This window comes from Panthera pardus, unplaced genomic scaffold (genome assembly GCF_024362965.1).
Source record: "Panthera pardus isolate Hobbes unplaced genomic scaffold, ASM2436296v1 HiC_scaffold_11, whole genome shotgun sequence".
Lineage (NCBI taxonomy): Eukaryota > Metazoa > Chordata > Mammalia > Carnivora > Felidae > Panthera > Panthera pardus.
The window spans coordinates 61,534,672-61,561,007 of record NW_026526666.1 but is presented as its reverse complement, the minus strand read 5'-3'; the positions used below and the strand labels follow the sequence as shown (position 1 = coordinate 61,561,007).

General features: G+C 40.2%; 1 long non-coding RNA gene across 5 annotated transcripts in view; it reads right to left on the bottom strand.

Moving 5' to 3' along the window:
* The window catches only part of LOC109266804 (uncharacterized), a 240,897-nt gene that overhangs the window by 174,959 nt on the left and 39,602 nt on the right, over window positions 1–26,336 (bottom strand). For 4 of the 5 annotated variants that reach the window (XR_008419470.1, XR_008419467.1, XR_008419468.1 and 1 more), the window contains exons 2-4: window positions 15,009–15,168; window positions 12,766–12,876; window positions 5,762–5,891 (exon numbers count right to left, since the gene is read on the bottom strand). This is a non-coding gene — a long non-coding RNA (uncharacterized LOC109266804). The remainder of the gene's footprint in view (window positions 1–5,761; window positions 5,892–12,765; window positions 12,877–15,008; window positions 15,169–26,336) is intronic. The other variant, XR_008419473.1, reaches the window with a different exon arrangement.

Here is a 26,336-nt window from a genome sequence, read left to right as displayed (position 1 = left end):
CCTTTCCATAATTTGGTTATTGTTGATGGCACTGCTATAAACACTGGGGTGCATGTGCCCCTTCAAATCAGCATTTTTGTATCCTTTGGATAAATACCTAGTAGTATAATTGCTGGGCCGTAGGGTAGTTCTAGTTTTAATTTTTTGAGGAAACTCCACACTGTCTTCCAAAGTGGTTGCACCAGTTAGCATCCCCACCAACAGTGCAAGAGGCTCCCCTTTCTCCCCATTCTCGCCAACATCTGTTTCCTGAGTTGTTGATTTTAGCCATTCTGACAGGTGTGACGTGGTATCTCATTGTGGTTTTGATTTGTATTTCTCTGATGATGAGTGATATTGAGCAGCTTAGCATGTGTCTGTTAGACATATGGATACCTTCTTTGGAAATGGCTATTCATGTCTTCTGGCCATTTCGTCACTGGATTATTTGGGCTTTTTGGGTGTTGAGTTTGATACATTCTTTATAGATTTTGGATACTAACCCTTTATCCAATATGTCATTTTCTCCCATCCCATCGGTTGCCTTTTGGTTTTGTTGATTATTTCTATCACTGTGCAGAAGGTTTTATCTTGATGAGGTCCCAATAGTCATTTTTGCTTTTGTTTCCCCTGCCTTTGAAGAGACATGTCATATAAGAAGTTACTGTGGTCACGGTCAAAGAGGTTGTTGCCTATTTTCTCCTCTAGGATTTTGATGGTTTCCTGTCTCACATTTAGGTCTTTCATCTATTTTGAAATTATTTTTGTGTTCCCATCTACTTTTAAATCCACTGCAAGCTGGCCCTTCTTTCTCTCTCCTGATCACCAGTTCCACTGTGCATATTCCTGCCTTTATCTTATTTGACATCTTGGCAGCATTTGACCTTCTTGGCCATTCCTTTCTTTTCACTGTCCTACTTGGACTTGGACTTTTAAAGTACTATTCTTGCTTTTGTTTTTTCTTTTTTTTAAAAAAATTGTTTTTAATGTTTTTATTTTATTTTTGAGACAGAGACAGAGTGCAAGTGGGGGAGGGGCAAAGAGCGAGGGAGACCCAGAATCTGAAGCAGGCTCGAGGCTCTGAGCTGTCAGCACAGAGCCTGACACAGGGCTCAAACCCATGAACCATGAGATCATGACCCGAGCTGAAGTTGGAAGCTTAACCAACTGAGCCACCCAGGCACCTCTTGTTTTGTTTTTCTATCTCTTTGGCCACTTTTTCTCAGAGCTTCTCACTGTTTCCCTTGCTCTTCTCTTAAATATTGGTGTTCCCTTGGGGCGCCTGGGTGGCGCAGTCGGTTAAGCGTCCGACTTCAGCCAGGTCACGATCTCGCGGTCCGTGAGTTCGAGCCCCGCATCAGGCTCTGGGCTGATGGCTCAGAGCCTGGAGCCTGATTCCGATTCTGTGTCTCCCTCTCTCTCTGCCCCTCCCCCGTTCATGCTCTGTCTCTCTCTGTCCCAAAAATAAATAAAAAACGTTGAAAAAAAAAAAATATTGGTGTTCCCTAGATTTCATCCACTTCATTCTTGTTCGGTTTATTCCTTTCTCACTCCTCATTTAAGGATATTTTTGAGTATTTTCTTTGTATCAAGCATTGTGTTCTAGGTAACCAGGAATTTGTAGACAATTCTGTCCCATGGAGCTTAGAGCATAGAGGGGGAGACACAGGATTTTCTACTCTGCACACTGTTACTAAAATATTTCATCTTCATTCATCATTTCAACTACTACCAAAATGCTCTTAACTTTATAACCTATGGTTTCTATTCTGAACTTGATTCTATATTCCAGACACATAGCTCTACTTCAAACTCCTTTAGGGGCGCCTGGGTGGCTCAGTTGGTTGGGCATCCAACTCTTGATTTCGGCTCACATCATGATCTCACAGTTCATGAGTTCAAGCCCCACATTGGGCTCTGCATTGACCATGTGAAGCCTGATTGGGATTCTCTCTCTGTCTCTGCCCCTCCCCTGCTTGTGCTCTTTCTTTTTCTCTCAAAATAAATAAACAAACTAAAAAAAATAAATTAAATTAAAAAATACTTACCAAACTATACAAGACATAATCTCCATCTCTTACAGGAACTTAATTCTGCTTATTGAAACTAAATTTCTTTTCCCCAACTTTTATTTCCTGTGTCTTGTGCGAATGGCATCATCACCAAACCAGCCATTTAAGTCCTAACCACAGGAGACACTTAAAAGTCTTCCTTTCTTGCAAAGTGGGTGGAGGAGAATAGAAGGTACTGGCTTCCAGTTATGGAATGAAAACGTCACGGGGAAGAAGGGTATAACAAAGGGAATATAGTCAACGGTATTACAATAGTGTTATATGGTGACTGAGGGAAGCCACACGTGTAGTGAGTGCAGTGTAACATATAAAGTTGTGGAATCACTATGTTGTACACCAAAAACTAATGTAACATTGTGTGTCAGGTACAGCTCAATATAAATAAAATAATTAATTAATTAATTAATCAATTGCTGGTTTTCACTTACCTTTCATCCAATCTGTTCCCAAGTCATAAGGATCTCTTACGTCTCTATGTCTCGTTTACAAAAACCTTGTAAACACTCTAATCAGGTCAGCATCATTGCTTCCCTCTCTTGAATTAATAAGCTCCTATTAGCCCTGTATCATTATCCCTCTACAGGTGTGCTTTCTAACATACAATATAGATCATGTTACTGCCTTGCTGTAAACCCTTCAGTGCTTTCCTACTCCTGGGCAAAGACAGAAGTACTTCCCAGTTCACAAGGCCTTCCACGGAACAGGCCTTCCATCATCAAGGCCTTCATAAATCGAGCCATACTTCCCCAACTGCTTTTTGTATGGTCACGTGTTCCAAAGGCACAACCAAACTGAAAGCTTTGGCATTATCAGGGTGGGAGGTATCTCATGCTTATGCCTCAATGACACTGCAAAAGTGCTTCCCTCTTCCTGAAATACCGTACTTTTCCTTACCTTTTAGAAAATCTTGCCATTATCCAACATTTGGGTCTGAGGCTAATGTCTTCCCTTACACCATCAGGAATAATCAATTTCTTTCTTGTGTTTGCACATGTTTCATTTATGGCGACTTTTATATTTTAGAAACTGCTTTGGTATTTTAGGGCCTAGAAGTTACAATTTTCACTTCTGTATCCCCTGCTCTACAAAGAGCCATCAGCACATAGTTGATGCTAGGAAAATATGTGATGAAATAAAAAGCCCTACAAACCAACCTGGGCTTTACTTGGATTGATTTGAATTTGCTATTGTTTTAATCCCATAGTATGTATGTGTGTGTGTGTGTGCATGTGCGTGTGCTTTAGTTTTTTCACATGGAGAACGGTATTTTTAGAATGTGCATTATCTCTGGATACAAAATGTTTTGACTAAATCTAATCTGTCACTGGTGAGCACCCAGCCTGGAAACAGCAGAGCCATTTCTGAGCTCCTGATACAGCACTATTTCTGGGGGATCAGCTGGTTATCCAGTAGCTGGTTGATTACCTTGAATCCATCATTTCATCACGGAGGGAGCAGTATTTATTCTAACAAGAATAGACACAATTCCTAGAGAAAGATTTCCCTTCCCTGCTTACATCCTTAAGACAGTTCTACCTTTTGTGGCCTTACAGAATACTTTACCCATTGCTACAATGTCCTATGTATCATTGCTTCCAATTAGTGAAAACATTTTATAACAAAGGAAGTATAACACAGGGTTTCCATTTACAGACTTTACTAGTCTTACCATGTGTCCCATTATTCATATATAATTGGCTTGAGAGAATGATGAAATGGCCTAACAAGGGCTCACTTTTGACACTATGTTGGACACAACCTCCTATGGAGAAATTTTTGCTTGCGAAACCATTATCTTGGGTTCAATAGGTTTGGGGTTACTACTGTCCTAAGGGAGCAACACTTTCATCAGAGTAAAGTTCTATTAACGTTGAATTAGACAGTACTGAGACTACCAGTTCCTCATATTTTCTGGGCTACTCATGTTGCTGAACCAATAGTTAAAGAAGGGTATCATTGCCCCAGCAAGGATATTTAAGTCCAATTACCAGAGGGAAATTGAGATGCTATTACACAATGGTGGTAAATAGAACTGTGTCTGTAGGGGATTCATTGGGGTACATCTTATTCTCCAACAGTTCTGTTCAGTGGAAAACAAGGGCAATCCAAAACAGGATTTTCTAGGACTTACATCTCATAAGAATAAAGATTTGGGTTACTTCAATAGATAAACAATGTCACCCAGCTGAGGAATTGGCAGCGAGTAATGGAAATGCAAATGGCAGTGGAAGAAGGCAGCTACAATTATTGACATAGGCCTCATGAGACTTATATGAAAGCTGAGGTTATATCTGCATGTTTTCCTTAATTAATATTTTTCTTGTCCCCCGCCCCCCCCCCCCCCCCCCCCCGCTTTTATTTCTACCCACAGTCTTTCCTTAAAAACCTGGTGATGGCCAGAATTCTTTCAGGCTTCAGATAGGAATTTCATCAAACTGAGACCCCCATGGGACATTATGGTACCTGATGGGATTTTTGTGCCATCTGTGTTGAGGGAATCGATCTTTCACCTGGACAAAGACAAGAGGGGGTGCTGAAGGGCAAAGGTGGTGGCCATTGCCAAATTTCTTCCAACTGGACCATTATATTTACTTTCCACCATTCTCCAACCTGCACTGTGCTCCTGGACACTGGCTTTATTAACCCATCAACAAGTTCCCATGATCAATGGCTTCCATGGGTTCAGCCAAAGGGAGACAAGAGAGCAGAAGACAGAAGGAAGGTGAGATTAGGTATTTATTCTTTAGGCTATTTTCATGACAGATCACGTCAGGTTGGCTATGTCCTTGATCTGAAAGCCACAGGTCCTGTCAGGGATCCTCTACTAAGATGTTCCTCTCTAGGTTCTGACAACTTAGCTTCTTCTTCTCAAGCTTCATAGCATAAGCCTCTAATCAGTTCCTGTTACTAGCCCCGGGGGACTCCAGCATCCCTTGACTATACCATCATGAATATTTCTTTTTGAAAACCATCCTCAAATCATTCAGTTGGAGAGTGTCATCTGTTTCTAGCTGGGATGTTGACTGATAGAGCTGGTGCCCCTTGCATTATGGAAGGATGGTTCTGATTAAATAAGAGTCTTAAAAAGACCGCTGTTACAGATTTATACTCCTGGGGAGGTCCCAGATTTCTGGATGAAATAGCTTTAGGGGAGACTTAAGAAAAAGTCTTTTTTTTTTGTTTTTTTGATAGAGCTGTTAATAGGGCTTCCCTCCACCACTTCCCCCCAAAGCAAGAAATATGTCAGAGCATCCTAAATGGAGGTTTGGATTCATTTCAATTTGTTCTGATAGTGAATTCCATAGCTGTGGACCTTGGACTAGGATGGACTAGGTGTAGCTGAGGACTCACAGTGGCTATTGTTGGCTGGCTGAAAGGGGCATTTATGAACAGCCAGCCACAGGGTCAAGCCACAAAGTAGCATAAAGAGGACCGTGTGTGCTTCTCTCAAACTGCTAAGTACATTTCTAACAAAATGATCTTCTCCATATATTAACAGCAACAACAAAAAATTGAATCACCTGTGAACTGGACCATGAAGGAGAAATGGGTCTCCTCTTGAAAGGAAAATGACTCAGGAATCAAGCTCATTTACTCCAGCCCCCCCACAAACCTTCCATGACTTTCTCGACCCCGCTAACCATGCCCCAGGGCGCTCTATGGTTCTAACTAGAAATTCAGGGGTATTCTTTGCCTCTCCCTCTACTCACCTCAAGTTTTGACTGAGCCTGGCTTACTGGAATTATCCAGACAGACTGGGTTCAAGTTGCAGCTCTAATACTTCAGAGAGCTGTGACTTTGACCAGCACGTGTTTCATTCTTTAGTTTCAATGTTTTCATCTGGAAAATGGAAATAATGATATCTAATAACCCTTGATTTGACATAATATGAGTGCAATTAATATGTTCAATGAGCATGATTTGGAAAGTAATTAAAACATAACTCTGTTTTCCATCATCCTTTCAAAATATTCTAAGTGAAAGTAATCTTATCATTCCCCTGGATGAAAAAGACATGTGCAGATCCTATGATTTTTCTCTTGTTCTTTCTGTTAGCCTGAGGCGCTAAATAGCCCACAGTTCTCAAAGGAGCAAAACCTGGCTCCTTAGAGACATCAGACGAGGGTAAGACACAAAAATAATTAGGTCTAGGGGAATAAAAAGAAAAATGACCGTCATATTAGAAAATTATATAACTATCTCTGGAAAACCTAAAAGAACCTATGGACCAATTCTTAGAAATATTAAGATAATTTTAAAATGTGGCTGCTTCTAAGATCAATATATACAATTTCATTTCATACCTTTCAACCTCCAGAATATATAAAAGACTCACATATAACAATAAGAAAATGCTAAGGATCTTGGAAATATAATTTAAATGAAGATTTGAATTAATGGAAAGATACAATGTACTCATAAAGAGAGATTATTTTAAATATGTTAATTATCTCCAAACTGATCTATAGATTTAAGACACTTGCAGTTAAAATCCCATTAGAATGTTCTGAGGAAGCTGACTCCCTGATTCTAAAAAAAAAAAAAAAAAAAAAAAAAAAAAGGAAGTAGAAGCTTGAAATGCATAGAGTATCTTTTTTCAAAAAAAATGTGTTTCTGAATACAATAAAAAAATAAACAAAAATAAAATGTATGTGAAAGAGCAAAGGCCAAGAAACAGCCAAACACTTCCAAAGTGAAAGGATGTCTTCTATCAGATATAAAGATTTACTATAAAGCTTGTTAACGAAGACAGTACAGTATTGGTATAGGTACAGACAAACCAATCATAGGATTAGAAAAGAGATTCACAGAACAGGGCTGCACATATATGAAAAATTGATATCTGACAGAGGGGCATCACAACCTACTTGAGAAAAGAGTATTTATTCGTTCAATGGTGCCAGGACAATTCAATATCCAAACAGGCAAAAATGACATTAGGATCCTTCCTACATACTGTACCTAAAAATCAATTCCAAATGGATTAAAGATGTATATGACAGGCAAAACTTTGTACTGGATTGTAGAGGAGACTAGCTTTACAAGCATGGAGTAAAAAACATTTCTTAAATAAGACACCAAAAAATGCTAATATGAAAGAAAAAAACCTGGTATATCCAACTGTATTGAAATCAGAGACTTCATTCTATCAAGATACCATAAAGAAAGTGAAAAAACAAGCCACAAACTGGGAGATCATATTTGTAAAACTTTTAAGTGGCAAAATATTAGTGTATAGAATACAAAAATAACCTCTAGAATTAATTAGGAAAACCAAATAACCCAAAAGAAAAAGTGGGCAAAAGTTATGAATTGGCATTTCACACACACACAAAGTCACACTTACACGGCAAAAAATATTTGAAAAGAGATTCAACTTTTTAGAAGTCCGGAAAATGCAAATTGTGGTATGATATTCACTTACCACACTAACAAAAAAATCACTAAGTTTGATATCAGTTGGTGAGGATACAAAAGAGAATGTAAATTGTTATGACAAGTAGTTGACATTGTTTTATAAAATCAAGTATCTGCATAGCCTATGGTCCAGAAGCAGTTCCACTCCTAGAGATGTAAATGGGTACCAGAAAACAGGCAAAAGAATAATCAGGGCAGCCATGCTTGTAATGGAAAAATAAATAAATGAGTAAATGAGTAACACAATTCTAATCTATAGGAAAAGGGCATGTAAACTGTGGCAGTTACACACATATTACAGAATAATGAAAATTAACTTGCTACAGATTATGACATAGATGAATCTTAGACATTACGCTGTAAAGCAAGTTTCAAATCATTAAACTCTGTAATATAACAAAAATGATTTTGAAATAAATTATTGAGAGAATAAATACATATGTGATGGAAGAATGGAAATAAAAGAACGATAAGAAGAGAATACTAGAATTCTAGAATTGATACCATTCCAGTTCTTAAAGTTGGTTATGGGTGCTTAGGTATTCATTTTATTGTTTTGCTTCTAACTATATTATACATATTCTTTGTCTCCAAAATGTTCCTGAGACTCTTAATTTTTTTCTACCTTTTCCCTCTTTCCTCTGTTCCTTCCATTGTGAAATTGAGACTCTACAGTGAATAATGTAATTCAGTTACTGGGCATTTCAGTTTGATCTGCTTCTCAATTATCATTTCTATTTGTCTGTTATAAACTTCTACCTTACCACTTATTTCCAAAGTAGTCACTTTTACCTCATAGAGAACAGCTCTCATCAGGTGCCTTAAATTCTCTGTTTAATAATTCCAATATCAGGGTTATCTCTGGGTTGGTGACTATTGTCTTTTCCCTTAAAAGTGGGCCAGAGTTTCTTCGTCCTTTATATGTAAAGTAATTTTTTATTAAGTCCTAGACATTTTGAGTATTTTGTTGTGAGGTTCTAGGTCTTGCTAAAATCCTCTAATGAATGTCAATTTGTTGTTTTAGGAGGGAATCAGGTCGCACCACACGTTCTAGCTCACCATCCGTGGGTGGTGGTTTCAACATGAGTTCTGTTTTCAAAGCCTTTGCTGTTTCATTGCATCTCAGGGGTAGGTTAGCGATTTGTGTCAGTTTATACACAGACTCAGGGATCCCCTTTTCCAGAACTCTTCCTTCCATGATCTCCCACACACTCTTTGGTTTCCATGGAAACCAGAGGACTCCCTTTCTGAGTCCTCTGGCTAGAAAATCAGGGTTCTCCTTGTGCTATTGAGAAGTTCTATAGAGATGGGCCTACCCTCATGACAAGGTGCTTTGAGAAACGAGGAGGGAAAGAACCAGGATTTCCTCTATGTTCTTTCGGCCAGGGGGGTCCTTTTTCCCGTTTATTTGGCCAGAAAGACAAGGGGACTCAGATGTCCACACCATGATCACCATTGCTATCATGCAGCTGCCCAAATGGAGCCTGCCTCAGGGAAGAACAAGGACGAAAGAAAAAAGCCAAAAAAAAAAAAAAAAGTAGGACTATTCTCCTATACTCTCCAGCTCATAGGAGGCCCCTACTCTCAGTCCTTTGGTTATAACATAGGGGAATTTTTTCAGAATTTTGGTATAAGTCCCTACTCTGCAGTATGGAACTCTGACCTACCTTTAGGTCAAAACTGGGAGAGATAAGAAGGAAAAACCCTAACCACACCCCAATTATAGGTCATTATTCAACAATGGACCTCCCTCCCAATCTGCCTGCTGTTGTTAATGTTCAGAGTCTTTAAATCCTGTTTTTTTAATCTGTCACAAGTTATTAGCTGTAATCAGTGAAAAAGAGAGGCTAGAGTGAACTTACTCCATCTTGGCTGGTGCCCAAATCCATATATTTTTATACATTGAATACTACATAATACAATTAAAAATTTTTTAAAAATGGTCTATCCCCAGAGGATCTCATAGTTCACGGGAGAAGACAGACTCTAAACACACCGTTTTAGGGAATTTGGCTTGAATAAGGAGAAAAGAAATAGGGTCAGAGGTAAAAGGAGACAAAGAGTAACCCTGAATGAGGGAGGTGTTTTGTGGGTTCTTTTAATTTTTTTTTGGTTTTTTGTAGTAAGACTTCGCTAAAGCGGGGCTTTTAGCTTCTCCTGCCCAGGAGTTAGCACACTTTAATTATTTTATATTTATTTAGAATAACTTATTTCTGCCTTCCTCCTCGGATGCTAAGCCACATGAAAGCAGGTCCATATCTGTGGTTCACCCTTGTGATATTCCACACAGTAGGTGATCAAGATACGTTTACTGACAGATTACGAAGTATTGGCACTTATGTGTTATACCACGTGCTATCAGGGCTCTGCCATATCCTCTTGCCCGTTACTTCAGTGTACTCTATCCCAACCTCTAATTGCCAGCTCCCAAATTTCTCCGCTTGAGGTCTTTCTCAGGCTTCTAAAGCATGTTTTGTCTACCTCCTTGCAGGTAGTCAGTGCCAAGAAATTACTATCTGCTAGGAGAAGACCTCAACCAATGACTGACAGAGCTGGTTTATAAACACTCCAGGCCCTCCCCCCTTGGGAGGGTTAACTCTGTGTCCTGTATCCTACAAGGGCTCTCAGAATTTCCCCAGCAGAGTTTAGTTCCACCAGCCCACGGTGATAGCTGGTTCGATGATGCACAATTGATTAGCTGCCTTTTCTTCTCTGACTCCCTTTACCATCCTCTTTTGGTATCTCTTTATCCTCTGATAATAAACCACTTTCACCTAAACCCTAATTTCAGGGTATGCCTCTGGGGCAACCGACATTAAAACAGCTGCATATTCCACCTACACAGGCATGGTCTTTTATCAAGAAGTTTCCCCGTAGCTGGGAGAGTGGGCAGAGCACTGGACTTCATGCCCGACGGTCCTACTTCATCCACTTACCATCTAGGCAACCTTGAACAAGTCACTTGATTACTCTGAGGCTCAGATTTTTTTCATCTGGGAATGTGGAATTGATAAAAATCTACCTCATTATATTCTTGTGAGGATAAAATAAAATAATTTATGTGCAGAAAAAAATAATATAATATAGGTGCAGAAACTTAGCACAGATACCAGTGCACAGTGAGTGCCTAGTGCATTCGTGTGAGCTGGCTGAGTGTAAGTATAAAGAATTCTTTCTTGTGCTGTGAATCATCATGCCTGCTTTATTTTTTTTTCCTGATGTAGAGTGGGGGGTTATATTAACATGCCCAGTCAACATCAGGAATTGCTAATGGTGGGGAAATGTTGGAAAGCTTGTATTGTTTCATCTTGAGAAGCATGCTTCTAATTAGCCAGAGCCTGTTTTATTTCAACATAAATGAGCAATGGCTCAACGGATGGTCCCACTATTCCTGAGTCCCAACGTACTCCAGAGGAAATGTACAACAAACACTTCAGAGAGAGCACATCATCTTTTAATTTATGTGGATTTCTCTTTTATTTGAGAATTTTTCCATGAAGTTTTCATGGCTTCATAGACTTTTAGGTCATAACGAAACCCTAGTGATCGAGAACAGTCGGACCCCATTGTTTTACAGCTGGGGAATCAGAGGCTCCAGTAGCTTCTTTTCTCTCATGGTATTTCAGAAACAATGACAACTGTCTTCAAATATCTAAAGGATTAATAAAGGAGAGAGGAGGTAGTCTTATTAAAGTGGCTTCAAAACTTAAAGATGGCGGGAGCATTCGGAATTCTACAGAAGAGGGAAGATTCTACCAACGAGAGCAGTTCAGCAACAAAAGAGATGACTAAAGAGATAAGCTCACCATCACTGGACATATGCAAGAGGATATTGAACCTATATGGAATGCTCTACAAGGAATTCTTGCTCGTGAAAGGGAGAATTACCTGGGTATTCAAGTACCTTCCAACTTTATGATTCTATAGTTTGGGGTTTCCTACAGGAAATACTTACACAGTCCAGAGCTTTTAGTATATGCTCCGTGAAAATGACAATTGATTTCTACCAAACCCCAGTGGGTCCTTTTATGTTGCCCGAGAGATCATTAATTCTCACCTCACTCCTATGAGCCCCCTTTTTTTTTCATATTGACACTGTATTCAGGGCCAGTTGATCTCCTTTCCAAGCAATCTGGAGGCTCAGGTGTTTGACACAGGATGGGGATCCAGGAGGCCAGGCCTGGCCCATGGGAATGAAGATGGCTACAGCAGCCATGCAAGTGCACCTCTCGGACCTCCCTTCAAGAAAGAACCTGCCATTCAGCTGTCAGGAGCAGTGAGCCGACAGGCTCCAGCCATTAGCGCCTTTAGGATCCATCTTAGCTTTTAAGCTGAAGTCCTATCATTTCCAGGGAGCCCTCACTGCTGACTGAGCATGGCAAAGGTACCAGGGCCTGGCCATGTCAGCCTGGACTGGGACTCGTCTTTCAGGCTCTTTGCCCTGCAGCTCGCATTGGATCTGTGACTTTTCCGATCTGGATCTGCAGCTCTCCCAGCCTGGTCTTGTTTCTTCCCTTCTTTCCTTTCCCGGGTGTCACATCTACATCACAGTCTGAGGCTTTCCCTACCCAACCCTGCTTCTCTTCCTATTACCTCTCACAGACACAACCCTCAGTAAAGCTTTTATACTCCTGACCCCATCTCTGCCTCTGCTTCTAGAAACACCAGTCAACTCAATGGTTGCCCTGCAACTATGGAGACTATGGCAAAAAAGGGAACAAAAGTCCACATTCCAAAGAAGGAGAATCTGAATCATCAACACATCTGAGGAGACTGAGAAAGCAAGAAAGAGACCTGAAGATAGGGTGTGCCACAAAGACCAGAGGGCGCACTGAGGCTTTAAGAGACAAAGCCTGGAATGAATGATCCCTTGAGAAAAAGAGCTGGGCGGGGAACTGTGCCCATAGGGACCCCCCCCTCCCCGGCCACACTGTTGCTGCTCTTCAGACAGATACCACCTACTAATGTTTGGCATTTAAAGGGGCCACAGAAAGGAAGGTAAACTGTCCATGCTCGATCCATCAGCACCGACTGTTCCAAAGCACAAAACACGGACATCAGCAATGAGCTTTATAGACGTGGAAGCGCCAGTTTTAAGGAAGCAGATGATAAAGACAGTCAATATTTATTGCATGCTTAGCATGCATTAGGCACTGTTCACTGTTGTAAGGGCACGGACTATCAGTTTCTGAGGCTCAAGCATCTGGGAGCAGGTTGCTGGATCATTTCGACTCAGGGTCTTTCTGGAGGTTGCAGAGAAGCTGAGAGCCAGGGTTGCAGTCATTTCCAAACTTACCTGGGGCTCGAAGATCCACATCCAAGATCATTCCTGTGGTTTTGGGCAGGCCTCAGTTCCTCACCATGCAGGCGTCTCCACGGGGCTACGTGACCTGGCAGCAGGCTTCCCCTGAAGTGAATGATCCAAGACAGAGAGGTCACCAAAGATAGAAGCCATAGTCTTTCATAATTCAATTTCAGAAGTGCAACGCCTTCCTTTATGCCATATGTTATGGCCACACAGCCCAACCCTCCTATAGTGTAGAAGAGCCTTCCACCAGGGCATGGACACAGGAGACAAGGGACACCCAGACTAGACTGTCTTGGAAGCTGACTGCCACAACCTCTAGAGGAACAGTGTGAAGTAGATATTTTACCAATGAGGCTCATTTACCAATGAGGCACGGAGAAGCTGTGAGACAAGTGATGGAGTCACAGTTTGAACTGAGAGTCTATGTGCCTCACCATTATGCATACTGTCTCCCCAAGAGGAAAACTGGGAGGCAGAGAAGGAAGAAGACGGATGTGGTTAAACTTGATCATTGTGGGTGGTTATGAACGCCATAGGCAGTTCTATACAGGAGTATAGAGCTATACAGAAGTATAGAGTAAAACAGAGCAGTTCCTCATTATCAAGGATAGTCTTTACTCCAAATGCACAGATAAAGACTTATTTTCCCATTTACCAGATGACACAATAAAATTCAAAAAGATTGAGTGCTTTTCCCCTAGTTGCACAATAAGTACACAGTGGAGTTAAATTCTGCTCTTCATTTCTAAGTACAGGGCTCTTGTCTATACCTCGGCTGTCCTTTCCACTATCCCAAAGGATAAATTGGTGTTTCAGATTCTCCGGAGTAATAAACAAGGTAACTAAAGTGGAGGAGAATACCTAGAAATCTATAAATTGGTTAGGTATGAGGTAAAGAAGGCCTGAAATAAAGAAAGAGCACTTATTGGGTCTTTTTCAGTGTTAAAGTATAATCTACATACAGAAAAGTGCAACAGAAGTGTGTGGCTAGTGGAATTTTATACACTGAACAAACCCAATGAAGAAGCAGCCATTACTATTCACCCCCAAATCTCCTTTGTTCCAACTCTCTGTCACCAGCCCTCACAGAGTGAACACCATGCGGACTTACACGATCATACATTCATTTCACCTGCTTTTGTAATTTATATAAATGTAATCTTATACTTTCTGCAACTGGTTTATTTCGTTTGATCTTATGTTCATGACATTCATCCATACTGTTGCGTCTACCCGTCATCTATTCCACTGTGTGACTATATAATTTATTTATCCACTGTACCAGAGGTTGGCAACCTACATTCAAATTTGGCCCACCTCCTATTTCTATACAGCCTGCACGGTAAGAATGATTTGTGCATTTTTGAAGGCTTAAAAAAAAATCAGTAGCATTATTTACAACAGTCAAGATATGGAAGCAACCCAAGTATCCATAATCGATGAATGGATAAAGAAGATGTGTCACGCCCACCCATGGACGGGCACACACATGTGCGCGCACACACACACACACACACTGGAATATTACTCGGCCATAAAAACGAATGAGATCATACCATGTGTGACAACATGGATGGACCTACAGGGCATTATGCTAAGTGAGATAAGTCAGGCACAGAAAGACAAACACCATATGATTTCACTTACAGTGGAATCTGAAGACCAAAACAAATGAACAAATAAAAAAACTCAGGTACAGAGAATAAACTGTAATATAACCTTCTATGTTAATCACACCTCAATAAAAACAATTTAAAAAATGAGTGTGCTAAAAATGCAAAAAAAGAGAAAAGAAATAATAAATACAAAAAATAATATTGCATGACACATAAAAACCACATGAAATTTAAATTTTTGTCCATTGATAACATTTTATTGGGACAAACCATGCTCAGTCTTTTACCTAAAAGCTAGGGCTGCTTTCCCACCACCAATACAGGTAGGCAGTTGCAACAGAGACCTTATCATCGCTCTACTGCTTTGCACTGTTTTGGGGGCACTCCAAAGAGAAATGAAATAATTATAAGGTGATTTTTTGCCTCTTGGTCTGCGGAGTCCGAATATTGATGCCCTGGCCTTTCACAGAAAAGTTTTGCTGAGCTCTGGGCATTTACTCTAGCGATGGGCATTTGAGCAGTTTCCAATTGGATGCTATTATAAATAGTGCTGCTTTGAACATGCCGGTTGGTGTTTTTGCTGAACATCTGAGAGCATTTACTCTGGGCACATACCTAGGAGTGGACTCGCCAGCTCGTTGATTAGGTTCAGCTTGCATGGTACTGGCAGAGTCGCTTGTACTCATTTGGCACTCCAGCTAGCAGTGTATAAGAACTCCAAGTGCTCCATATTCTCATCAATAATTGATATTTTCTGTCTCGTTCATTGAACCACCTGGTGAATGGATAGTGGGAACGTGAGCGTGGCTTTGAAATAAAAGTTACAACCTCTAATGGTTTAGGCTATGCCAAAAGCTGTGCCAATAATTTCACCTACGTTATCACTTTATAGACAAGCCCATTTTACTGACGTGGAAACAGGATTCAGCAAGGTTAAGAAACTTGAAGGTCACTCTGGTATTAAGTGGCAAAACCAAGACTCAAACTCAGATCTGATGGCTCCATAGCCTACATCTCCTCTACTGCACCACCTTGTCCCTCCATGTGACCATGTGATAAGACATTATGCCCTTGGAAAGTATCAGCCACTGCAGGGTCTTTACCTAGACCTTTGTTAGGAAACAGTTGTTAGGAAAAGGGATACAACAGAGACACAAAATGTGGATATGGGGGAAGTATGGGCAAATACACCCTCATTTCTGTTGCCTCCTGCTACAGTGGTTAACTGAACACTTTTTGCTTCCCTCCAGCCCTCTGGCTGGTTATGTGTATTACATGTTCTGACAGCTGAGGCCCGTGGTGAAAAATGATAACAGATTTGTATTCTCAAGATCATCTCCAGATGCTGACCAGGAGCACCTCTGGATTCATGAAATATTTGCCTTTAGTATTTCTCAAAGATGGATGTTTGGGGCGAAAAAAAGTTCTAGGAACATTTCAGTATAAATCATGGGGAATTCCTTCCTTCGGCAATCTGGAATGCATTTCTCTATTTCTTTAAGAAGAATAATGTGTGTATTAATGACTTGGTTGGAATGGAGTCTGGGCCAAGATGAGATGATCACGGAAATCATTATTGATGGTTTCTTGTAGCCAAACAATCTGTTCCCCAAACCTGGAGTCTGTCATCTGCAGGTGAAAGGCCACACTGGAGTCACACGCATGAATCCCCTCCCCTCTGTCCCTTCTGCCATTCTTCCACCCAGTTTTAGGATTTGGTTGTTATTGGGGTTTCGGGTTATGAATTGAAAAACGCTCATAATCAGGTTTATTAATGTGCCTGCTGCTTCTGCACAAGCACTGAAGTTGACACTAGAGCTGTCCCACTGATCTGGTTATGTCATTGCCTTGATCGAATATTTCGGGAGACTCAATGTCACCCGTAGCAGTGCTTTCCAATCTTTTTTGTTTAATTGAGATAAAGTCGATGTGCTAATCTTTTTGACTCTGCACTGCCATGCAGGAAAACTGCATTGATTTATGAATATATGTTGTTTGCACTTACGTATCAGATGTTAATTTATGAATTTATATATTTCACATATAAATTATGAAAATACATATTTCTCTTTTTAAATTTTTTAAAAATGTTTATTTATTTTTGAGAGAGAAAGAGAGAGGGGTGGGGGAGAGAGAGGGAGACACAGAATAGGAAGCAGGCTCCAGGCTCTGAGCTGTCAGCACAGAGCCCGATGCAGCGCTCGAACCCACGAGCTGTGAGATCATGACCTGAGCCCACGTCAGACGCTTAACTGACTAAGCCACCCAGGCACTCCTGAAAATACATATTTCTTAAAGGATGAGATAATACATACCAAGGGTCAGCAAACTTTTTCTGCAGAGGGACAGAGAGTAAATATTTTAGGCTTTATAAGCTATAAAGTCTCTGCTGCTGCTACTCAACTCTGCCACTATAACACAAAAACAGCCATAGGTAAATGAATGGGCTCGGCTGTGTTCCAATAAAACTTTATTTACAAAAACAAGCAGCAGGCCAGATTTGGCCTATGGTTCATACCTCGCGGATGCCTGGTATACACCTTTGGCCACTCCAGATATGACGCAAAAGTGAATTCAGCAACCAAATACTTCTGACTTTCTTGTTCTATCCCTGTCGTGCATCAACTCTGTTCTCCCTGGAACTACAGCGTCTTGCACTGCAGACGACCCCACTACAACTAAGGTGAACGCTGGCCCACAGCAAGGCCCAAGTTTGACCTGTACAGTCCAAGCACCCACACAGACAACCTTATTCATCTCTCTTGGCTCCAGAAGGAAGTCCCTGGTAGGGAAGCACCAGCCCCACTTTTGTGTACCCCTCTCATTCCAATAACACTGTATTACATGGATCTGCTCTGGCAACCACTCAAAGGGAAAGAAAAGGGGAAGTTCCCCCCAAAAGCCGTATAAGCAAACAACCTCCTCAGGTATCATCTACCTTAAAGGTAGCACCAAGAAGGAAGTGATGAGCACAACCGCCAGGGTCACTTGCAGAAAGGAGAGCAGCTGTAGTTATAAAACGAACATGAGAGATACATTGTCATATATTGCGAAGCACCTACTATGCACACCGCACATTTTAAAGGCTGCCTCTTCCAAACTTCTTTCAGTACCTTTGTCAGAATGAAGGAGTTATTTTGTGCTGTGACAACAACGCTAAAAGCTCAGTAGCTGAGGGAAACAAAGACGAATTTCTTATTCACACTGCATGGCTATCAGGAACTGGCCCAGAGCTCTCTGCTCCACCCTTTCCATCACGGGTCCAAGTAAACTGAGCATCCCCTGACTTTCCCCCCATAACGGGGAGAAAGGGAAGTGCTGAGTCATGCAATGGTCTTTAAAGGTTTCTTCCTGGAAGCGACACCCACAGCATTCACTCACATCTAATTTGCGTAAGCAGTAAACTTCAAAGGGTTTGATGTGCGATTAAGCTGTGTGCTTGGATTGTACTGCTGGTACCAATTACATGCCCCCCTCCTGTAAAAGGATTACACGTCCCCACCCACTGTCATCTGACCGCAGGTCAAGTGTTCGTCCCCCCCCTTCCTTGATACGAGGCTTAGCTAATGACACAGAAGCGGAAGTCATACGTGTCCCATTGGAGCACAAGATTTACAGCCACCCGCATGTTTTTGTTGTTGCTGTTTTCTCTTTGTCACAAGAATGATGCATCCCAAATAGAAGCTGTTCCTGCAGCATGAGTTCTGGAATGAGGACGATGCCTGGAGTGGAGCCACGTTCTACCTATAGCCCACAGGTAACGTACACGAGTAATAAATGGTGGCTGTAAACCACTGACAGCGTGGGGCCATTTTGTTACCAGTATAACCTAGAAAAAGATGACGAATACAGAGAAGCACCAGAAATATCAATAAATAGCTCTAATGACTAACATGCCTGCCAAAAATTTTATTTTCCTCTTCTTTATGTATACACACACACACACACACACTTTTTCAAAGGGTCACCCCAAAAGTCTGTCTAAACACTGCAGCAAGCAAAGTTCAGTGCATCTGGACGTGCCTAGTTAGCTAGGGCGACCATAACAAACAACAGAGACTACATGGTGTGAACCATAGAAATGTGTTTTTTGCACAGCTCTGGAGGCTACAAGTCCAGATCAAGGTGATGGTAGGGTGAGTTTCTCCCAAGGCCTCTCTCTTTGGCTTGTTGATGGCGGTCTTCTCCCTGTGTCATCACATGGTCCCCCCTTTTGCCAGTCTGTGTCCTAATCTCTTCTTATAAGGATGCCAGTCATCCTCAATTAGGGCCTATCTATACGATCGCATTTTGCCTGAATTACCCCTTTAAAGAACTCATCTCCAAATACAGTCACATTCTGAGGTACTGGGGGTTAGGATCGCAACATACGACTTTTAAAAGGACACAGGTCAGCCCATAACACTGGGTAATGTGCAGCGATCTCTTCATCAGAGGTGAAAGATGGTGTCTTTATTAGGTCCAGATGTGGCTTCTCTTGATCCACAGACCTCTGTACTATAAAGACAAATTATGCTCCACACACCCAATATACAATAGGATAGACAAACCACAATACATAATCCCATTTAGAAAGGGAAATTACAGGAGACACAGGGCAGACAGTGTCCCATAGCAAATCTGAAATCCTACTGGGCAGAAGTCCCTGCTTGAAGGTCCCTGCTTATGAGTGGGGAATGTGCCTAAACTATAACCTGACTCCACACCTGAGAAGTAGATCCCTTGTACTTTGTTCTCCATTGTCCTTGGCTCGGACCCCTGCCGATTATTCCCTTTCCGTTATTCTTTTGGGCCACATCTGAAGTAGGTGTTGAGCAATATGTTCTGAGGTTGGTAAGGGGGCAAGGAGCCTAAGCTGTTTTTATCAGTCTACTGTCTGCCCCAAAGAACTTGGCGATCTCAGGGATTATTTTAAGTTCAGAGAGTCAGAATCCCTTTTAACACAGGCAAGTTTGTTGTTTGTTGTTGTTTGGGGTTATTTTTGCCTGTTTTTTGTTGTGTTTCAATTGGCAGCAGAATTATATCAAAAACTTTGTCAGTCTCCTATTTCTCTGACGGCAGTCAGCTTTATATGCAGGTAATCCACAGCCATCACACTTTTGGAGAATTTATTTTGCCTGCAAAAAGAACATGAATTCGGGGGGAGGGTCAAAGAGAGGACCCTTATGAGATGAACTGTGTCCCCCTCCCCAAATTCCCATGTTGAATTCCTAAACTCCTTGTAAGAAGAGCAGATAAATAAAAACACAGAGGACCAACCAAGCAAAGACACTGGAAAAGGATGCTCCTCTACAAGCCAGGAAGAGAGGCCTGAGGAGAAACAACCTTACCAACAACTTGATCTTGGACTTCTAGCCCCTAGAACCGTGAGGGGAAAAAAAAAATGTTGTTGTTGCCGAAGCCACCCAGTCTGTGGCACTTTGATATGGAAGCAAACTAATGCAATAAAATATCAGCAGAAGATCTGAACAGACATTTCACAGAGAAAAAAGAATCAACATTACGTGCATGAAAAGATACTCAACATCTATTAGTCACCAGGGAAACGTAAATTAAAAACACAATGAGGTGCCACTCCTCATGAATCTGAATGGCTACAGTTATAGACTGCCAATGTCAAGTGGTGGTGGGGAGATGAGAAAGGAGAATTCTCGAACATTGCGAGTGGAAATGCAAAATAATAATTCTACCTTGTTAAAGTATTGAGCAGTTTCCTAAAATGTTTAACACCTTCCATAATCTCCAGCCATTCCACTCCTAAGTATTTACTCAAGTAATTAAAAAAAATTTTTTAATGTTTATTTATTTTTGAGAGACAAAGAGTGCAAGAGGGGGAGGGACAGAGAGAGGGAGACACTGACTCTGAAGCAAGCTCCAGGCTGATGTGGGGCTCAAACTTACCAACTGCAAGATCATGACCTGAGCTGAAGTCAGACACTTAACAGACTGAGCCACGCAGGTGCTCCTTTACTCAAGTAATTAAAAAGGAGTGAATTGCTGATATACAAAACGACATGGGTGAATCTCAAAATCAATATGCTAAGCGAATGAAACTACAGACACAATAGAATGCATATTGTATGATTCCATTTATATAAATTTCAAATCAATCCATAGGGACAAAAATAATATCAATGGGTGCCTACAGTAGAGGGGTAGAAGAAGGGATGAACAGCAGAGAAGAATGAGGAATCTTTGGGGGATGACATAGATGTTCTGTATCTTCATGGTTGTGGTTTCATAGGTTTATACAATTTTCGGCATTCATTAGACGACAAAGTTTAAAGAGATGCAGGGTAATGTATGTAAATAATTCCTGAGTAAACTTAGTAAGGAAAACATCGAAATTCTCCCTACAATTTGTCCAATCAATGTCATGAAGCTTTATTTCTATATTTTCACCTAAGAGTTTTATAGTTTTAGTGCTTGTTTTTAGGTCTATGATCCATTTTGAGTTAATTTTTGTATATAGTATGAAGAAGGTGTCCAACTCCATTCTTTTACATGCAGCTATCCAGTTGTCCCACTTGGGGAATTAACTCTCCTTTCCCCATTGAGTGGTTTTGGCACTCTTATCAAAATTCAATTGACCATAAATTTAAGACTTTATTTCTGCACCCTCGGTTCTATTCCATTAGTCTATATATCTATCCTATATTAGTATCATTCTTCATTTTCTTGCCTAATTGTCCTGGCCAGAGCCTCAAATACAATGTTGAATAAATCCAGTAAGAGTGGACATTGTTGTCCTGTTCTTGATTTTAGGGACAAGGCATTCAATCTTAATTATGATCTTATGTGCAGGTTTTTGAAGATGCTCTTTATCAAGTCAATGATGATTCTTCCCATCCTTAGTTTTCTGAGTTTTTACTACAAATGAATGTTGAATTTTATTAAATCCTTCCAACTGGTTCATCTGGTCAAAACAACGGCAGGGATTTCTATCAGAATCTTTGTCACTTGGTGCCACCTATACATGATTGTGGGTACCTTCAAAATACAGCCACAAATAACAAGGAATGCCTCCCATGTGGTTCCCTCATCTCAAGTTTCAATTCTCTTCTAAAATCTGCTGCTTTTGTTCAGTCTCCAAAGCTTTTGGTTCCTGTTTTATACATTTGTTAGAGTTCTGTTATTTGCAACAGAACACTACTCCATCCTGGAGGTGGACTTTTAATTCCATTTTTTAAAATTTGACAATTTTCATACAGTTTATGTTCAAATGTGCAACTAAACTTTGATGAAGTCATTAACTGAGAACAATAAGGATGTTTTCCTAAACACATGAAGTCTGAAATTACATTTTACGATTCCCAAGCTGTCATCTGATTTCATCTTCAGCATCCAATTTAATTTCCTATTTTGTTTTGGTTTCACAGTATTGAGAAATCCTGATTTATACGGGTATACAGTTGCAAAAATACAGTTTTTTAAAAAACAATTTATCTTAGGATATCAGTCAATAAAATAGAGGCTTTATTTTGAGGTCTGCATAAAGAGGAGTTAAATTGGCAACGTGATCCCCTAATCCAAGATTTTATAAACATTTCATGAAAAGCAGACATCTGCTGTCAAATATATTTGGGAAAATTTGGCTGGCACATTTCACTAGAGATATTCCAAGGAGAAATCCTTCAAAATTAACATATAACCGCCACGTTCCCCAAAATTATTTACCGCAGAATCTTTATTTCAAGCATGCTTATTAACAGAGGATAGAACTGGTGTTCCAAATTTTGGAAAGCAGAGCTATATATAATCCCAAGGGAACAGAGAAAAGGAACTGGCAGAAAGTAGGTACGTACCACATGGTAGGCACTGTATTAGATGCACATGATTTTATTTAATCCTTACTACACTCAAATGTGGAGGATCTTATTTCCCATGCAGATGAGGAAACTGAGGCTCCCTTAAACTAAACTGAAGTTTCGTGACAATCCGTCACCTCCCATAGTTATAATTTTTTTTTCTCGTGATGAGAACTTTTAAGATCTACTTAGCAACTCTCAAATATACGACACGGTATTGTTAACTGCAGTCACCGTGCTGTACATTATGTCTGCAGGGCTTATTTATTTTGCATCTGGAGGTTTGCACCTTTTGACAACCTTCACCCATTTCCCCAAACCCTGTCTCTGGCAACCACCCATCCGTCCTTTGTTTCTATGAGTTCAGGGGTTTTTAGGTTCTACGTGTAAGTGAGATCATGCAGTAGGTGACTTTCTCTGACTTATTTTACTTAGCATAATGCCCTTCAAATTCATCCATGTTGTCACAAATGGCAGGGTGTCCTTTTTTACGGCTGAATAATATTCCATTGTATACGTATACCACATTGACTTCATCCGTTCATCCACCAGTGGATACTTAGATTGTTGGCATATCTTGGCTATTGTGAATAATGCTGCAATAAACATGAGAGGTGCAGATGTCTTTTCAATACCGTGTGTGTGTGTGTGTGTGTGTGTGTGTGTGTGTGTGTTATAGAACACAGACTCATACCTCACAGGGCTTGCAGTGTCCTGGCATAGCCAAGGTCTATTACCCTTAGTCCCACCCAAGCACAAAAGTGGACTGAGTGGTAATGGAGCTAAACACGGTCAGAAGTTCAAAAATTCTCAGAGTAGTAGCCAAGGAAGCCACCCAGTATTGCTAAGGAGAACAGCCTAGGTAGTGGCCAAGAAGATGGGGCTGAGCAAAGAAATAAGAGAGCTGAGAAAATAAAGAGGGAATTCAGCAGCAGTATGAATAGTTGGGGAGATCAGGAATAGACAGACTGAGGACGGACAAAAGTGAGAAAGAAGGTAATCCAAGACTTAAGGTCATTTTACAAGAGGATTCGAATCTTGTATAGAAATGAGTGTAGCTATTTTAATGGACTGTTTAAGAAAATATATAGTATAATAAAAAAATAATTAATTTTCAAAAGAGAGCTAGGGGAAAGAAATGCTAAATGATGTCATAGGAGGGAGTGAAGGCTTTCAGCTAGAGCAGCCATGGGGGCCTCCTTGAAGAGAGGTAGCATATAAATCAAGTCTTGAAATCAGGAGAGGATTCAAATGGGCAAAGGAAAGAGGGAAAACATTTATACGATAATAGTTACACAGCTGTCAATTTTGTCCTTAACTGTCAGATGCTACATCTGTATCCTCACCAGTATAAAACTTCCAAGGACAATAATTTGTGGTTTTCAAATTTTATTGAGGACCTACTACATAAAAATTCTCAAAAAACATAATTGACGTTTCAGTATTTTAAAGCATAATGATTCATTTTACTTTTACACTTCAAGGAAGTTCAGCAAACATCTTTTGCATTGTTCGGTTTCTTACGGTTTTTATATATAAAGTAGACTTTGCAGGGTGGAGAAGAAATTAGACACAGTGCACAAGTTCCTGGCTGCAGAATCACTTTCCACTCTAGAATCATCTTTGTGAGACAAGTGACAATTTATCTCACTAAAATTTTTCTAAGTGGAAACCTGATTTTTTTCCAAAGCATTTTGACTTCTAGTGAAATGTTTTCTCAGCCTGGACATTTAAAGACCACAATCTACTTCCAATCATTAACTTTGCACCAGAAATCTTTGCAAGTTTTTCAAAGCAAAACCCATGTCCTATCCATATTTCCCTTTAAAGTAAAAAATCATTTATAAATCATTTATAAATTATAAAGTAAAAAGTCATTTATAAAGTAAAAAAAACCTTATGAAGTGATTAAATTCAGAAAAATAGAGGAAGTGGCATGTAGTCTTAATATCCAGGGATAATGTGTGTTAAGAGTTTACTGTATTTCCTTCCAGACTGTTTCTATGGCATATATATATATATATATATATTTTTTTTTTTTTTTACAAAATTGTGGTCAAATATTATATTCAAAATATAATATGGAGATTTAAAAATATTCCATCTACATTTTCTGATTACTATTACAGGCTAATTTTAGGGAATTCAGAATTTTTGAAGAGTATAAAAAAACATAAATGATGTGAAACCCATTTATCCCAAGATAAAATATATATGGTAGCATATTTCTTTAAGATTTTCTTTTTTTAAACGTAGTTAAATTTATGTTGCGTTCTAAAGATTTTTAAGCATAATTAACACTGAGACACTTCATGGAGAGAACTTGGACACATGATTATTTGGAAGAGGTCTTGGTGAACAACGAGATCTAAAACTAGCTGCTTTCTCAGTATTTCCCAATAATATTTTTTTTTAAAAAAACTTGAGTCATTTAATGTGAGTTTTTAACTTCCAGAGAAAAATGTAAAATGTCATAACCAAGAAAAGACATATATACTTATGTGGGGCAGCATTAAACCATTTAGTTGGTATCCTCCTTGCTTTCTATGGGGCAGTGAAATAATTTTCTTCTTATAGTAACTTGCACACCTCAAGTTACCCAACATGCAATAGCTGATCTGCTCTTACTGTTAATTTAAGGGAGTCAATTTTAAAGATCTCCTTGGCTTTATTCAATGATTCATAAATCAGGCAGCACCCAATCTAGCAGGTAGAAAGGAGCTGAGGAGCTGTACAAAATGAAAGACTTTTATAGGCAGAAGAGAGCAGGAACAAGGAAGTTATACTAAGGAAAAGCGGATTGGTTATGGTAAGGTTACTTTCCTTTAGAGGTTGGCAGGGGTCTAACAGGCAAATTATCTAACTATTCTGATCAGGTGATTCCAGATTGGTTTAAGACTCCATTTCTAGGAGAGCCAAAACCGTAATTAAGTCTCAGTTTGCTGACATAGGGCTCAGCATAAGTGACTCCATTTGAGCCTGTTGTCTCGTGTGTAGCATTAGCAAATGCAGAGCTGCTTTGTGCTCCATGATTATAAGAAACTTCTACTGAATTGTAGAGTCAAGATGAAGGATATAATATGAAAAACACATTCCTAGTACTAGGGATTTATAACAACAAAAATAAGAATATGTTAATAATATCTACCATTTTGGAGTGCACACGGTTTGCCAGGGACTGTGCTAATTACTTCATATGCATGATGACTTCTACCCACTAATGCATTCAATATATGTGGCTATCTGCTGACTCTGGGAATGCTATAATGGGAAAAGAACCAATCTGAGAAGGACCTTAATTTGCTCTCACAGAACTTAGAGATTAGTGGGGAAGGCAGATGTAAGGTAATGCTGGTACAATTGAGGGTCACAGGGCAGAGGGGACAACTTATACTTTGGGTGCCAACTGTTCAAAAAAGGTTTGAGAGACTTAGTGAGAGATCTACTTGGCAAAGTGGGCACTGGGCTTCATGCAGAGGGCATGACTCACTTAAGCCAAGGTGTGGGAACCCCAGCAGCTTCAGCATCTGAACCCCTTGGCCTGGTCTAGTTGTCACTTCAAAGGAATAAACAATTCCCACAGGAGGACTGGGGCTGGACTGGGCTGTACTCAGTCCCTGGGATGTGGAATGGGGAGACCAGGAACCAACGCACAGGAGAGCTGCAGTGAGCCATGGCAGATGCTACCAGCCAGCACAGAAGGACAACTCAGGAGAAGCCAGGCCTTTGACATTGTTATCTTAAGTCCACAATGCCTCAACTGCAATTGTGAAATTCACGAAGCTTCGAAAAATGGAAGGCGTTGTTTTGTTTGCAAGTGGCAAACTCATTTGGCAGTAAAACCCATCCTAAATTTATGTGAGGCAATTTGTTGTCTTTATATATCCCACATAGAGCAACAATTCAAACATTTTGCTTTGCGGGGGGGGGGGGGGGGGGGGAGAATGTATCTCATTATAGGCTGTTTCCTAGACCCAGTTGAGCATATCTTATAATATTAAAAATTCAAAAAGTGTTTGAATTCTAAGACACCTAGACCTAAAGGTCCCAGGTAAAAGACTGTGGACATGCATTCTGTTACCTTCACATTTAATATTCCTAACCCCAAGGAGGGTAACGCTCTTACTATTATTCC